Below are 17,930 nucleotides of genomic sequence, written 5' to 3'. Positions count from 1 at the left end.
CTTCAGAGGCACTAATGCTACAAATTTGAGATCAGCACTTTGCTTCTAAAGTTACAATCAAAACCACAAAAGAAGCAATCATCCATAAACTTTTTATTTGTGCCTGTGCTTATACACTGAAAGAAGGAAGGAAGGGAAGAAATCATTTTAAAGAGCATTCAGCTTTAGTCTTCTTTCATAGGGAAAAACTGTTATTAGCTCTGCCTCCTTTCTACCCAGTATCTAAGTTTTCACCTAAACCCTAATGTTACATATGTTTATTCATTTGTTATTTGTAGTTCTATTGTCCACCTAGATGAGTTCAGTTATTGGGTAGATTGTAAATAAACAATTAAATTTAAACAATATTTTGAACAAGTGAGCAGTTTCATTGCAAAAGTGAGACCACATATGCATTGCATATACAAAGTATTTTGTCCTTTTGTGACATGTTACCTACAATTGTCCAGTGTAGCTTAGCTGAAAGATATCAGACTGAATTCCTATAGCAGCAATCTAGCTGCACTGAGTAGCTGCATGGGAATTTGCTATAAAGTTTTATATATACTGTGTGTGTGGGTATGTATGTATATATATACATATATTTTCACATACGAAGTCCCTCAGGGATTAAGCCTTCTAATCGTTTGTTTTCAAAAATTCAGCATCTCTAAAACTGGCTTGGACATCCAAAATTCCAGGTCTAACCACTGAGGCCCCAATCCAGTAAAGATTGATACAAAGGATTTTAGTTAGTTAGATGCTTGAAACATCAAAGCTCAGCCAAATGCATGGGTTTAGCATACAGAAGGTGCCAAGTTCAATCCTTGGAGTCTCTGGGTAGCCAAATAGGGCTGGAACAATTATCAGCTTGAAACCTTAAAAAGGAATCATTGCCAGTCAGAGTCAACTAAATTGAACTATACGGACCAATGGCCCAACTTATAGATAATTCTTTCTTTTATTGCTGAAGACTGATTACCTGACGGTACAAAATACTTTCCTAGAATAGAATTATTGGCAGCATCAAGCATCCTACAGTTACATATGGGAAGCTGAAGACTAGGCTGCAAAGTTTTTAAAGGTTATTTAGAAAGGATATTGCCCTTTTTTTCTGTATTAGCAGGATAGCAACAAAGACAATTGCTTCCTTTCCATGCAGAGAAGCCAGCTGCTGAACCTTACTTCATTACTAAGAAGGAGAAAAGGTTCTTCATCATAGATGAAGAGTAGGCTACTTAGAAGTAGAAGAAAGTCTGTATAGCTGGATGGACAGACATTGCAGCTTTATAGCACCTGCCATCAGTCTATGATCATCCTTTTGTCTCACAATAAGGCACTCTGGGCTGCTTTAAGCCCTATGGTTTATGAATGGAACCCAGCAACTTTTTCTTTCAGTAGTCAGTGCAAAAAAGGAGTTAGTGACTGAAGGCAACAGAGCAGAAATTATATACTGTCTAACATAAGCATTTAGTTTTATGACAAATGCAAATTGCAGGTGTGAAAGCCCCTTTTCAAAACCTCCATTTTCATCCTATTCCTTTCACAACCTTTTCCATCCCTGCTGGGACACATTTACCTACTCATATGTTAATGGGCAAATTAAATAGCATGACATCGAAGACTTCACATCTGTGAAGAAGAATCTGTCTTCAAAAGATTTCAAGAGGGGGAAAAAAACCTGTATCTTCAGTGAAATGAACGCAAAGGCAGTTCTTGTCCAGATAGACTGACAGACTGGTTGATAGACAGATGAGCAGACAGACGGAAAAGATCGAAGGATAGAGAGACTGGGAGCAAAACATGGCAGGTAAAGCAAGAGATTCCTTTTCTACATAAATATATCCCGATCAGGCAGTATTATTACTAAGCATTAAAAACACTTCTGGAATTAGGAAAAACACAAGGAATTAGGAATGACTATGAACAATCTAGATTTTCCCATGTCAGAAGGATCTTTTTGTATTTACATCAAAAACAAATGCTTGATTATCTCATAATAGTCAAAGACCATGCTGACTAAGAATTCTGGGACTTTTACTTTGCCCCATTTAAAAGTTTAGGTTCCTCAAACTACTAGGTAATACCACATAACTTGGCCTAATTCTGACTTTTTACCTACTATAACATCCTATGTTGTTCTCTGACTTTGCTGATATATTTTTGGGAAAAAGAAAGGTTATTATCTGCTGTTCATTTCTGATGTTGATAGAACAAGTGTATTTTTTTTTCTATTTCTATTCTGTTCTCTATCAGATTTTCCCTGCACGTTTTTTCTTCTATTTCTTTCTGCTATGCTATGCTACTTGTCTTTTCCCCCTATTCTTTTTTTTTCTTCTATTTTTTCGATTCCCACCATTAGTGTTGTGAGAAGCCCAGGGTTTGTGTTTTACAAGATAGGTGACCATATAATTCCAATAAATAACAAATAAATAACTCTTTACCAGTTGGAGGATAGGGGTGGTGTGGTAATAGCTTTTGGGTTGAAAATTAATTCTGGCTTTTATGTGAAAAATATGCCGAGAGTAGGTAAGCGTTGTTTACTGAGATCATGGAAGTCAGAGAGATGGTTGGATGAGAATGCTTTGGACTTGGAGCTTTGAAGTCTTTCATGGATCCTTGACCTTACACATAAGCAAATCCAAATTCTTAAAAATGTAAAAGTCATTCAAATTTGAGGACATTATTTACAAAAAATGCACACTTGCACCATGTGCATTTTCATGTAGCTAAGCATTAATGGTGCAACTGTCTTCCTGCATGTGTTTCTTCCTCTGCCATTTCAAGGCTTTTAAACCTCAGTCAAAGTCACAGTCCTCTTTTAGATTTTAGTCTTTTGAAATGTTTTCTGCTCTCCTGGGCATGCTGGTATGTGTTCCTTCTCCTAACACTGGTGCCATTTTTTTTAGGTTACTGCCAAACTGTTTTCCTTTTGTGCAGGACATACCTTGGTTGGTGTGTTGTAAAGTTATTAGGTTTCCTAATCATCTTTTGTATCCAGAAGTGCTTTTAGTGCTTAGTTATACTGCTTGATCGGGATATAAAAGAAGAGGGGAGACACGGGTTTCCAGCCTCTTGCTAAGGACACTATCTGTTCCTTGCAAATTAAACACACCTGGATTTTGGCTTATAGCAAAATCCTGCCTTTGCTCCATAGTAAGCAAAAAGTTACAGCCAACTTCCACTGAGTTGTACTCAATCATGCTATACAGCATTCATAAGTTAGAGAGGAACATTTTTCTTTATTTTTTGAATGTTTTTAATGTAGCAAACCCACAGTTGAACAGCTAAAAATACAAAGTGAGTTCTCTGGAATCTTGTCCAATTTGCTATAGAAGAACAAAAGATAGCCTTGAGGAAACTTAAAGACTAAACTTAATTATTGCACAAGCTTTCTTGGACTGCTACAGCATAGCAATTGAACTGTTGGTCTAAGACTGGGGAGTCCTGGGTCCAAATCTATCCTCAGTCAAGAAAGGTCACTGTGGTCCAGTCACTCTCTCTCAGCCCAAACTATTTCAGAAAGTTATTGTTATGAGAATAGAATGAAGGGAAATGCTGATCTAAGCTGCCTTGAGTTCCTAGAAGCAAAATCTGGCTATAAATATAACATCTAAACAGTAAATACATTTCATAATAACTTCTTTAGTCTTTAACATGCCAAGAGGCTCCATTGCTTTTTGTTGTCACAGATTACTGATTTGTTTTGCCTGATCCTGACTTTCAAGGGTTCTGCAGGCATCTGAAGTACAAGATATATTACGTCTTTGGGTTGTTATATGTTCAACTGGACATGTTTCTCATGTGGTGTTTTGACTCTGAAATACCTGTATAGTTTGAAGCTTTTTTACAAGATCCTTTCTAAGAATGAAATCCATACATGCTCTGTTGGTGCCCTTCTATTCTTTTCTTTTGAAACATAAGTAAATCCCCAGTGGAACCACCAGTGTGAGATTATACATTCTTTACTGTACTTGTAAAGTCTTGTTCTGAAAAGCCTATGCCTAACTAAGAGGGGCTTTCATTTGAAGCATGCTTTCAGTATTCCAGTGATAATAAGACATTACTCCAACAAATGACCTGGAGACTGAATTAAAAGAAATCCCACAAAACTACCATTTAGAGGCCAACTTGTGGATCTAAATATGAAATTGTTATCTCGGTGGTTTGCAAGCAGAATGTCTCAAGATCAGTCTCCAAAGGGACCAATTTTCAGGCCGTATTATGAACCACACAGAGTCCCATCTGTTTAGTGGAAGACTTAGAAAATAGCCTCACAAACATCTGAAACCACTTCAGTCTGACCTGCTGTAAATCCAAACTGATCTTCCACTCTTCAGGAAGTGCTACATTTGTTGAATTCCATATATTCTTTCATGTCCTACTAGTACAATACATTGATGAATACTGTTGCCAGTCCTTCAAACTCTAGCTGGCACTTTCATATCCAACCCATGATGAATCTGGTGATTCTTTTTCTCTCTAACCAAAGTGCAGCAACCACCATATTTTATGTAGAGAAGAAAATAAATGGCAGCTACTCCAGGCCATAGTCCTTGCAGAAGACTAATCTTCTGAAGATGAGAAAGGGGCAGAGCTCAGATCATCAAGTACAGAAGAGTTGGTCCCTGCAACCTCAAACGTTGCATTCTTCAATGACCTCCAAATCCATGGGAAGAGACAGCCTGTCTTGGTAGAGAACCCACTGGTTGACACAAGATACTCCATAGCATCTAGGCAGATTCACCAACAACTGTTTGGATTCTGACACCTAGATATATCAGGAATTGTACCTGGGAACCGATTCATATGAAACAGTTATTAAAGGCCCCAGGTTAGAAACTAGGAAACTGTGAGTTCTAGTCCTGCCTTAGGTAAAAAGCTAGCTGGGTGACTTGGGGCCAGTCATTCTTTCTCAGCCCTAGGGAAGAGGAAATGGCAAACCCCTTCTGAAATCTTGCCAAGAAAACTTCAGGGACTTGTCCAGGCAGTCACCAGGAATCAAGATTGACTTGAAGGGCCAAAAAACAAACACTTTGTTTCCTAAACAGTATAACAATCATCCTCAAGGGGAACTCACAAGCCATTAAAAATAACCATTTTTTTTTAAATTAAAAGTTTAAAATATATTTTGTTGATTTGATTGATATATAAAAGAGTCCCCCTTTTAGGGGGAGATGGGCGGTAATAGAAATGTGAATAATAAATAAATAAATATTATATTATATTAATTATATTATATATTATATTATGCATATCAGGTCTTGCCACTGAGTCCTGTTTCATAAGTACTCATACTGAGATGTAACAGAGATTTTCCCCTGGGCATCTTAAAATATGTTGGAGATTTACTTAGCTATTTTCATAAGTGAGAGGATAGTAAGTCAAGGCATCATTTTAGAATCTCTTAGCTCCTCCATCTCATCATTCCAGCAAAACTATGCTACTTCAGTGAATTATGCCCTATTAGCTAAACCAAAATATTAGTTTTCTTATCATTGTGTTATTAAATTGAAAGCCAAAAACAATATTGTTAACTATGGAGAGATTTATATGGGGATCACTCCAGATGGTCACCACAGATAAGGTCAGTATACCAACACAGTCAATACTTCCACCAGGAAATTTGGAGGATTTCTAAAATTTTTAAAAGCACGTAAATGGAGAGGTTTTAGGCAGAAGAAAGTATCATTGATGAAGCTATATTGATATAGTGAAACACTTGTCTGTTTAAAAGGTATAGTATATAGTATAAAATCACCATAAGCTATCCAAAAATAATGTTCTGAACGTATTCAACAGGAATACATTTTAGTATGCAAAATATGCTATGCGAGCTATTTTGACTTGCAAAGCAGACTCCATCTCTTCCAGCATATGAAATGTAAGTTGGTGATGCTTTATCTTAAGACAGTTAAGAGAATTTTAATTTGCACAGCAGAATGAATTGCATATACTAAAGAAGGTTGGCTTTTGAAATCTCTGCACTTACAAATGTCTGCTAAATTGTCAAAGGTATTGCACATCAGTACAAAAATAATATGTAATCATGACTTGTATATTTTGCTTTGATGAAGTGAATAATTTTTTATTATATTTCTTTCCTTAGGCAATGACCCTGTATTTAAAAAAAAAAATGTGAATTGGCATATACCCACCATATCTTGGTATTCAGATATGAAAGGAGTATTTAAAAAAAATAGTCTGAACAAAACCACTTTATCATTACTGTATTCTAAAGGCTTAGATAAGTTGGACAGCATTAAGCATTCCTGTCCTGAGACGTTCATTCTGGCATCTGAGGCCAAAAGGGGGGGAAAAAAATCTGACTTCCCCATTCTATTCAACAGCTTGTAACAGATAGGAGTCCCTATTTATCCTACTCCACTGGCTTCGAGCATGATCCAGAAAAAAAAAAATGTAAAATTTACAATGTGAGATACAGATGTTATAGGATGAAATTTGGCAATTCCCACAGCACTGGGTGGGGTGGCCCTAAGCACAAGCCTTTTCTGTTGCTATGATTGACCTGATTTTTCCCTAACAGTTTGCTCTTCCATTTGCATGTGAAAAAGTTGGGACAAGGATCATTTCATAATTTCTGGAGGAAAGGAAGCTGTGCAAAGCCAATCAAACCAATCAGCAGCTGCATTTTACCAGGTGATGGAGGCATCCATTGGTTCTTGTCTTATACTCAGGTAAGATAATTACTCCATAGCTTCTTTCCTGTGACAGTCCTTCAAGTATTAGAAGACTGCTATCATGTCTCCTCTTAGCTTTCTTTTCTTTAGGTTAAACATACTGTTTTTTTAACTATTCTTCATAGGATTTAGCCTCCAAGTCCTTTGCCATCTTATTTCTCTTCTCTGCACTTTTTCCAGTTCCTCAGCATCCTTTTTGTAGTGTGGTGACCAAAACTGGATACAATATTCCAGGTGCAGCCTGACCTATGCAGCACACAGTGGAATTATCACTTGCTCTGATCTCAACATTGTATCTCTGTTGATGCAGCCCAAGATTGCCCTGTCTTTTGGCAGCTGCACATGCTGCTGGCTCATATTCAGTCTGTGGTCTACCAGGACAACCACGTAATCTACTAATGTAGTCACCGTCAAAAGCAGCAATAAGATTTGTCTGGCGTGACCTATTGCAAACCAGCTTGTACTGTCCGATGACAGTACAAGCGTGCATCAATATCAGAATGGCTGGCAAGATTGGGTTATCAAAACCCTATCTTTTTATCATGCACTGCACACTTTGCACACATGTAATAGGGGCAAGATTTCATTGTGCCATTTACACCCACCATTTTGATGCCATTTATTGTCCCCTGAAGATGCCCCTGATTATAGGGCTACAAATATCCAAATCAGAAGGCAAGAATGAATACAATCTACATGCCACACTGCTTCAAGATCTACTGAGGCAGAAGTTGTTCTTGAAAGGGCTTTAAATATTCAGCTCCCCATTTTTCTGCAGGATAGCCATCTTTATAGGTAGCCCTCAACCAGAGCTGAATCATTCTCTCTCTCTCTCTCTCTCTCTCTCTCTCTCTCTCTCTCTCTATATATATATATATATATATATATATATATATATATATATATATATATATTAGTATCACCCAGGCACTACTATGTTAAGTTAGGTACCACATTTAAATGAATGAATGAACGTGCAGAATGTTTTTATCTTGGGCATTCTAAATATTGGAAGTTTCCACTGTTACATTAATTGGTGTTTGTGCGTATTATAGATGGATTTCATTTTATTGCTATTTATTTGTTTAATTATAAATTGTAACATATCCTGGGGTAAGTATTATGTAGCTTATTGAAAAATGTTCAAGAATTACAGCTAGCATATAACATGATGATGAGACTGTTATCTGACTTGCATTTTGCAAACCATTTAGCACCAATCTTGTCATAGCTGAATTGGTTCTTGTTTGCTTCCAAGCTCAATTTAAAGTGCTGCTTCGTATCTCCAGAGCCCTGAAGAGCTTAAAGATAATGGTATCTCAGAAATCATTTCTTTTGTGAGAATGTCCATACTTTGCATTCCTTGGCAAATTCTATGTGTAGTAGTCCAGCTGTGGGCCAATTTGCAGTTCCATTGGCAATGGAGCGATTATGGAACTCTGTCTCCTGTTCTTAATATTTGTTAATGCAATATTATCCCACCAAGCTTCTGATACTTAATGCTGTGCCCAGTTTGATTGTAATTGAAGCTTTAATCTCTGCCTTGTGTTACGCTTCCTATCTTTTTTTATTCATTTTACTTTTGTTGCACATCCCTGCAAGCATGGAGCAGTGTGGCCATTCATAATGATGTCAAATAAATAAAGTGCTTTAAATAATAAATGAAAATAAATATGTGATGCAACATAAAACTTTTACCAAAGAACACTCCAGATTTTAATGATTCCTCCATTATCAAGATGGTTAGAAACTTTTATGTTATTAAGGGGTTAAGGGCTGGGGCTTCAGCAAAGGATCGTTACCTTGTCGTGGTGCTGGAGCTTGAGCACCTCAATGATGCCATGAGCTAAACCATGAAGGGCCACCCAAGACGAGAAGGTCATGACAGAGAGGTCAGACTAAATGCGATCCCTGGGGAAGGTAATGGCAACCCACCTCAGTATTCTTGCCGTGAAAACTAAATGGATCAGTACAACCAGAGATATGTCGGTATACCATCGGAAGATGAGACTCCCAGGTCGGAAGATGGTCAAAATGCTACTGGGGAGGAACAGAGGATGAGCTCAACTAGCCCCAGACGTGATGACGCAGCTAGCTCAAAGCCGAAAGGACGGCTAGCGGCCGACGGTGCTGGTGGTGAACGGCGAATCCAATGTTCTAAGGATCAACACACCATCGGAACCTGGAATGTAAGATCTATGAGCCAGGGCAAATTGGATGTGGTTATTGGTGAGATGTCAAGATTAAAGATAGACATTCTGGGCGTCAGTGAACTGAAATGGACTGGAATGGGCCACTTCACATCAAATGACCACCAGATCTACTACTGCGGACAAGAGGACCACAGAAGAAATGGAGTAGCCTTCATAATTAATAGTAAAGTGGCTAAAGCAGTGCTTGGATACAACCCAAAAAATGACAGAATGATCTCAATTCGAATTCAGGGCAAGCCATCTAACATCACAGTGATCCAAATATACGCCCCAACCACAAATGCTGAAGAAGCTGAGCAGTTCTATGAGGATCTGCAGCACCTACTGGACAACACGCCTAAAAGAGATGTTATTTTCATCACAGGAGACTGGAATGCTAAGGTGGGCAGTCAAATGACACCTCGAATTACAGGTAAGTATGGCCTGGGAGAACAAAACGAAGCAGGACACAGGCTGATAGAATTTTGCCAAGACAATTCACTCTGCATAACAAACACTCTCTTCCAACAACCTAAGAGACGGCTTTATACATGGACTTCACCGGATGGACAACACCGAAATCAGATTGATTACATCCTTTGCAGCCAAAGGTGGCGGACATCTGTACAGTCGGTAAAAACAAGGCCTGGAGCTGACTGTAGTTCAGATCACGAACTTCTTCTTGCACAATTTAGGATCAGACTAAAGAGATTAGGGAAGACCCACAGATCAGCTAGATATGAGCTCATGTAATGATTGCCTAAACCCAAATACTCAGTCTCACAAGCTCGGGCTTAAAGATAACTGATTTATTAAAGGAATAGTATGCAAATACAGAGAAAGCTGAGAATGAGCAAAAGCGCGCCAAATACAAACTAAATACCCTCGCTTCAAACCCAATCCCGCCCCTCGCCCCACCATAGCAACCACCCCCTCCCAGGTGTTGGCAACCGTCACACATCGGCCTGGGAAAGTAACCTTGAAGACATGTCATAACCCAAACATACATTCCTGCAGAACAGCAAGGAGATTACAGCCTGGCACGGCTGAAATTCCCCTCCCCGCAAATGACAGACACGGAACAGGAGAGTGACATGTGAAACGTTACGATGTATTCAAACCATTGGAACGATGAACATGACATATCGCCCCCCTTAAAGAAACTAAACTAAGCAGCAAGTTCATGCGGCTAGGCAGAATAAAGACGGGCTAAGTGATTTTACAGTGTGGGACACGCATCAGCACCTATACATAGGAAGACACGCATCAAAGAATCCACATGTGAAACGCTCCCATTCATCTCTACACAAGATCTAAGCATTGGCATGAAAATTTTCACGATGCAGATATTAGCATTGAACATTGCGATCATGACAAAACGCAAGGAACAGGTTACAGTGGTTAAACAGCATATAAATGCAAAAGGCTAAACAGCATGAGAATGCTAAAGCAAACCACAGAGCCCCGCCCCTCCACTCAGTCCGGAGGGACATGCTTCCAGCAAACAAAGCCCTGAAACCCACCCCTATCTCGCCCGAAATCCAGGATTTCTCGCTGATCGCCAGCCTCGCTCGGTGGGTCCACCTCCTCCGCCCTCAGTGCGATGAATGCGTCGCCTTCTTCCTCAGGCCCCAAGGCGGGCTGTCTCACCTCGGCCTCTCCGCTGCATCCCGCCCGACCGCCGCCGCTCTCCACGCAGCCCAGGCCCCTCGAGGCCGCACCCTTCTTGGCGCTGACACAGGCAGGAACGATGGCTCTCTCCTGCCGCGCTTGCATCCCGTGGAGCAGCGCCATCTCCAGCCACAGGAAGTTCCTCATCCAGTCCCGCTGCGCCTCCGAGCGCTCGCACCGCAGCTCGGCTTCGGTCAGCAGGAACACCCACCACTCCAACGAAAATGCCGATGTGCCGCCCTCCTTCGCCGGAACCATGCAGCCACGCCGCGTCCCAGCCTGGGCCATCAAGGATGCCAGCCACTCCGGGGACCACACCGGGGCGCCGCTCTCCACCTCCAAACCCATCCCCGACTCCGAAACATCGCTACCGGCCACCGCGCTGAGGTCGCTCCCCCGCGACTCTGCCCGTTGCGGCCTGACCCGCCGATCAGCGAATTCCACCTCCGGAAACGTGGGGTATTGGGGTCTCCAGGTGGCATGAGCTAGCCCCGACCGAGCTTCCGCCATGCCGTCCCCGCTGGAGCGCTGTTGCGCCCCGATTCGTCCATCCATTGTTAAAGTCATCGCTAGCTCTCCCCTTCACCAAAGGCTTGGATGGGGGCTAGCGGAAAATTTCATTATGATTCTCAGCTTTATGTAATGATTGCCTAATCCCAAATACTCAGTCTCACAAGCTCGGGCTTAAAGATAACTGATTTATTAAAGGAATAGTATGCAAATACAGAGAAAGCTGAGAATGAGCAAAAGCGCGCCAAATACAAACTAAATACCCTCGCTTCAAACCCAATCCCGCCCCTCGCCCCACCATAGCAACCACCCCCTCCCAGGTGTTGGCAACCGTCACACATCGGCCTGGGAAAGTAACCTTGAAGACATGTCATAACCCAAACATACATTCCTGCAGAACAGCAAGGAGATTACAGCCTGGCACGGCTGAAATTCCCCTCCCCGCAAATGACAGACACGGAACAGGAGAGTGACATGTGAAACGTTACGATGTATTCAAACCATTGGAACGATGAACATGACAGCTCACTAATATTCCTAAGGAATATGCAGTGGAGGTGAAGAATAGATTTAAGGGACTGGACTTAGTAGATAGGGTCCCGGAAGAACTCTGGACAGAAGTTGGCAGCATTGTTCAGGAGGCGGCAACAAAATACATCCCAAAGAAAGAGAAAACCAAGAAGGCAAAATGGCTGTCTGCTGAGACACTAGAAGTAGCCCAAGAAAGAAGGAAAGCAAAAGGCAACAGTGATAGGGGGAGATATGCCCAATTAAATGCAAAATTCCAGAGGTTAGCCAGAAGAGATAAGGAATTATTTTTAAACAAGCAATGCGAGGAAGTGGAAGAAGACAATAGAATAGGAAGGACAAGAGACCTCTTCCAGAAAATTAGAAACATTGGAGGTAAATTCCAGGCAAAAATGGGTATGATCAAAAACAAAGATGGCAAGGACCTAACAGAAGAAGAAGAGATCAAGAAAAGGTGGCAGGAATATACAGAAAACCTGTATAGGAAGGATAACAATATCGGGGATAGCTTTGACGGTGTGGTCGGTGAGCTAGAGCCAGACATCCTGAAGAGTGAGGTTGAGTGGGCCTTAAGAAGCATTGCTAATAACAAGGCAACAGGAGACGACGGCATCCCAGCTGAACTGTTCAAAATCTTGCAAGATGATGCTGTCAAGGTAATGCATGCTATATGCCAGCAGATTTGGAAAACACAAGAATGGCCATCAGATTGGAAAAAAATCAACTTATATCCCCATACCAAAAAAGGGAAACACTAAAGAATGTTCAAACTATCGAACAGTGGCACTCATTTCACATGCCAGTAAGGTAATGCTCAAGATCCTGCAAGGTAGACTTCAGCAGTTCATGGAGCGAGAATTGCCAGATGTACAAGCTGGGTTTAGAAAAGGCAGAGGAACTAGAGACCAATTTGCCAATATCCGCTGGATAATGGAAAAAGCCAGGGAGTTTCAGAAAAACATCTATTTCTGTTTTATTGACTATTCTAAAGCCTTTGACTGTGTGGACCATAACAAATTGTGGCAAGTTCTTAGTGGTATGGGGATACCAAGTCATCTTGTATGCCTCCTGAGGAATCTGTATAACGACCAAGTAGCAACAGTAAGAACAGACCACGGAACAACGGACTGGTTTAAGATTGGGAAAGGAGTACGGCAGGGCTGTATACTCTCACCCTACCTATTCAACTTGTATGCAGAACACATCATGCGACAAGCTGGCCTTGAGGAATCCAAGGCTGGAGTTAAAATCTCTGGAAGAAACATTAACAATCTCAGATATGCAGATGATACCACTTTGATGGCTGAAAATGAAGAGGAACTGAGGAGCCTTATGATGAAGGTGAAAGAAGAAAGTGCAAAAGCTGGTTTGCAGCTAAACCTCAAAAAAACCAAGATTATGGCAACCAGCTTGATTGATAACTGGCAAATAGAGGGAGAAAATGTAGAAGCAGTGAAAGACTTTGTATTCCTAGGTGCAAAGATTACTGCAGATGCTGACTGCAGTCAGGAAATCAGAAGACGCTTAATCCTTGGAAGAAGAGCAATGACAAATCTCGATAAAATAGTTAAGAGCAGAGACATCAGACTGACAACAAAGGCCCGCATAGTTAAAGCAATGGTGTTCCCTGTAGTAACATATGGCTGCGAGAGCTGGACCATAAGGAAGGCTGAGCGAAGGAAGATCGATGCTTTTGAACTGTGGTGTTGGAGGAAAATTCTGAGAGTGCCTTGGACTGCAAGAAGATCCAACCAGTCCATCCTCCAGGAAATAAAGCCAGACTGCTCACTTGAGGGAATGATATTAAAGGCAAAACTGAAATACTTTGGCCACATAATGAGAAGACAGGACACCCTGGAGAAGATGCTGATGCTAGGGAGAGTGGAAGGCAAAAGGAAGAGGGGCCGACCAAGGGCAAGGTGGATGGATGATATTCTAGAGGTGACGGACTCGTCCCTGGGGGAGCTGGGGGTGTTGACGACCAACAGGAAGCTCTGGCGTGGGCTGGTCCATGAAGTCATGAAGAGTCGGAAGCGACTAAACGAATAAACAACAAGGGCTGGGGGAACAGTAATCTAAGAAACAAATATTTTTGTGTGCTGCCAGTGTCATTATTAAAATTTTTGCACCCCATACATTTGCAGCCAAGATTATTATCTGTGATTGTATTGTGTTTCCTTTAAACAAGTAAATGCCTCATTATTTGAAAGCCCTGTTTTATTTCTATGGTAAGCCTTTTCTCACATGCCTCAGTGAATACAACTGCACTCTTTCTGGAAGGCAAGGCAAGATGCACTTTACTAATTAGCATACTTAATCTCCACACATAGTTAATGCTTTTCTGCCATGTCAAATCAGAACTGAAAGTGGGTTTCATGATTACAAAGGGGCAAATGTCATTCTATGTGTTTTCAACTATCCAAGCATTATCTAGAGTTGTCTCATTTCTGTTCTTGGCAATAGTAATAATGCATGCTATTTCCAAAATTTGCTGTTTCAGGTAAATTTCAATGTGCTGTAAATCCTATTCTATTCTATTCTATTCTATTCTATTCTATTCTATTCTATTCTATTCTATTCTATTCTATTCTATTCTATTCTATTCTATTCTGCTATTCAAGAGAGGGGAAGATGGTCCATGGCTAACAAGAAAACATAATATGTACACCCACCTCAATCATTATTATTTCACATGTTAATATAACACAGCAAAGAGAGAGAGGTAAAGTGGTATTACGGGAAAGAACAGAAGTGATTTGCTAATGTCTTTTTCAAGGATTTTTTTTCCAACTTCCCAGCTTACCCTACAGCTCTTGAGCTACCCAATGGCTTCCTACCCAAGTACTCATTAGATTCAACACAGCTTTTTCAAGAACAACCAAAGTCAACATGGTGTACAGGAAAATACCCAATTCAAATCTGGTATCTCATGAATTTACCAAGCAGGCTTAGGGGCACCCCTACAGAGATTCCTCTTGCACTTTATTTGAAAAAAAAAAAAAGGTTGAATATGAAAGCTTTAACACATCTAAAGCTGCAAACCTATCCCTACTTTTCCAGAAATATTATTAAATTCCATTGCTTATCTCTGAGCTGAGACACACAGAATTGTGCTGCAAAACTATAGTCAATACAACTGTTACCAAAGTTAATTGCATTTCATAGCAAAATCCTGTAGACTAGATCTTTGAAATTGCTGCTATCACAGCCCTCTTTGAAGAATACCTTCAGAGAATGCAGTATTGAAATCAAGGAAATGTTTGGAATTAGGTAGTTCCAGATGTGTTGGACTACAACTTCCAAAATTCCAGAACTATGAATTCAACAAAAGGAGAGGGCTTGGGGAAAGATAATCTAAAAATACTCATAATCTTCAACTTTTGAAAAACAAGGACTTGTATGACATGATAGTACTCATCAGGATCTAATAATCTGCCAATCCCTGACATGAAGTATTGTTCAAATGCCAATCCTGTGCTATGAATGTGTGCAGGAAACTAACAAACTATGCTTGTTTACATAACAGATGGTCAATGCTGAGCAAGAACAGAAAATATGGTATAAAATAAGGCTGAAGTAGTTGGAGAAACACTAGCTAAGGTAAACTTTTTAATGAAAACTAATTAGTAGGTATTGAGGAACTTACGGCAACAAGCTTTAAGACCAACAATAAGTAGTATATCTTATAATATATTCAAAGCTGGAAGCCAAACAAGGAAGTTAGAGTCATGCTGGATATCTTAATGAAAACAACAACCCAGTGTGTTACAGCTGTAAAACAAAGGGTATTTCATGCAAGGAATCATTAGAAAAGGAATAAAAATAAAACTGCCAATATACTAATGCAGTTATATAAATCTGTGGTGTAAAACCAGATGGGGAATTATTTCACAAAGGCTACTGTAAAGCTGAAAAACATGCTGAGAAAGCGAGTAACAGTCATTAGAGGGCTACAATAGCTATCCAAAGAGGAAAGACTCTTTGGAAGGTTTAGTATTTGGAACTTTTTGACTCAGAGCAAAGAAGAGAAAGGAGGGAGAGATATAAAAGCATGCCTAGTTGTAAAGAAAGCTTTTTCCTCCTTTCTTACATTAAAATTTGAGGTTATTGAAGTCAAATATGGAAAAATTTGGGACTAATATTCTTTTTCTCAGTATAAGATATCGTTACTTCATTACATTCACTGCCATCATATATGATGATGGCAATGAATTTAATTGGCCATCTAAGGACTTCTCTATGGAATTAGGCAAATTTAAGGAAAACTTGCCTATTAGTGTTTGTTGTTGTTGTTTATTCGTTTAGTCGCTTCAGACTCTTCGTGACTTCATGGACCAGCCCACGCCAGAGATTCCTGTCGGTCGTCAACACCCCCAGCTCCCCCAGGGACGAGTCCGTCACCTCTAGAATATCATCCATCCACCTTGCCCTTGGTCGGCCCCTCTTCCTTTTGCCCTCCACTCTCCCTAGCATCAGCATCTTCTCCAGGGTGTCCTGTCTTCTCATGATGTGGCCAAAGTATTTCAGTTTTGCCTTTAATATCATTCCCTCAAGTGAGCAGTCTGGCTTTATTTCCTGGAGGATGGACTGGTTTGATCTTCTTGCAGTCCAAGGCACTCTCAGAATTTTCCTCCAACACCACAGTTCCAAAGCATCGATCTTCCTTCTCTCAGCCTTCCTTATGGTCCAGCCCTCGCAGCCATATGTTACTACGGGGAACACCATTGCTTTAACTATGCAGACCTTTGTTGTCAGTGTGATGTCTCTGCTCTTAACTATTTTATCGAGATTTGTCATTGCTCTTCTCCCAAGGATTAAGCGTCTTCTGATTTCCTGACTGCAGTCACCATCTGCAGTAATCTTTGCACCTAGGAATACGAAGTCTTTCACTGCTTCTACATTTTCTCCATTTGCCAGTTATCAATCAAGCTGGTTGTCATAATCTTGGTTTTTTTTGAGGTTTAGCTGCAAGCCAGCTTTTGCACTTTCTTCTTTCACCTTCATCATAAGGCTCCTCAGTTCCTCTTCGCTTTCAGCCATCAAAGTGGTATCATCTGCATATCTGAGATTGTTAATGTTTCTTCCAGCGATATTAACTCCAGCCTTGGATTCCTCAAGCCCAGCATGTCACATGTTATGTTCTGCATACAAGTTGAATAGGTAGGGTGAGGGTATATAGCCCTGCTGTACTCCTTTCCCAATCTTAAACCAGTCCGTTCTTCCGTGGTCTGTTCTTACTGTTGCTACTTGGTTGTTATACAGATGCCTCAGGAGGCAGACAAGATGACTTGGTATCCCCATACCGCTAAGAACGTGCCACAATTTGTTATGGTCCACACAGTCAAAGGCTTTAGAATAGTCAATAAAACAGAAATAGATGTTTTTCTGAAACTCCCTGGCTTTTTCCATTATCCAGCAGATATTGGCGATTTGGTCCCTAGTTCCTCTGCCTTTTCTAAACCCAGCTTGTACATCTGGCAATTCTCACTCCATGAATTGCTAAAGTCTACCTTGCAGGATCTTGAGCATTACCTTACTGGCATGTGAAATGAGTGCCACTGTTCGATAGTTTGAACATTCTTTAGTGTTTCCCTTTTTTGGTATGGGGATATAAGTTGATTTTTTTCCAGTCTGATGGCCATTCTTGTGTTTTCCAAATTTGCTGGTATATAGCATGCATTACCTTGACAGCATCATCTTGCAAGATTAGTGTTTACTAAATGGATATTTTGATAGCTGCATGTAACTACTAGAATCAGTGGCAGTATGCCTTAAAAACTAGTTCTTATAGTCCAAGCAGTTGAAGAGGACTATCACCCTTACATCCCATGTGTAACCTAGTTTGCATCTGGGTGATTCTTTGTAATACTGACATAGGTCTTTGGCCTGATCCAGAAGGAATTTTCTTCTGTTTTAAATTTCATTCTCAAAGTATGCATAAGTCTGAGGAATGTGTTGTATAAGGAACAATAATGAACGTGGAAAAATATACACAGAAAAGTCAAGGAAAGTAATCTGAGAAAGGTTAATACTGTAAAAAAGGGGAACAGCTACTTCCCGCACCCATTCACAAAATATTTGAGACTGCTATTTGTTCTCATTTAGTTCTGTAAACATTCTAATTGTGATAATAAAAGTTGCTTTTTTATTGCAAGAGATAAACATTTATCAACAGAAACTGCATGTCAGACCTTGTGTGAGAGCAATGATTAATTTCTTTAATGACCTATCTAAATGAAGTCAGCACTAATGATAGGAATACAAAAGTCCTGACAACAATAAGAGAGTTGAAGTTAGTAATGACCTAAATGGTACAGCAAACTACACAAAATAAGAATTTTGTTGGTTA

Source organism: Candoia aspera, chromosome 6 (genome assembly GCF_035149785.1).
Source record: "Candoia aspera isolate rCanAsp1 chromosome 6, rCanAsp1.hap2, whole genome shotgun sequence".
NCBI classification, from domain to species: Eukaryota; Metazoa; Chordata; class Lepidosauria; order Squamata; family Boidae; genus Candoia; species Candoia aspera.
This window is presented reverse-complemented; position numbering follows the sequence as displayed.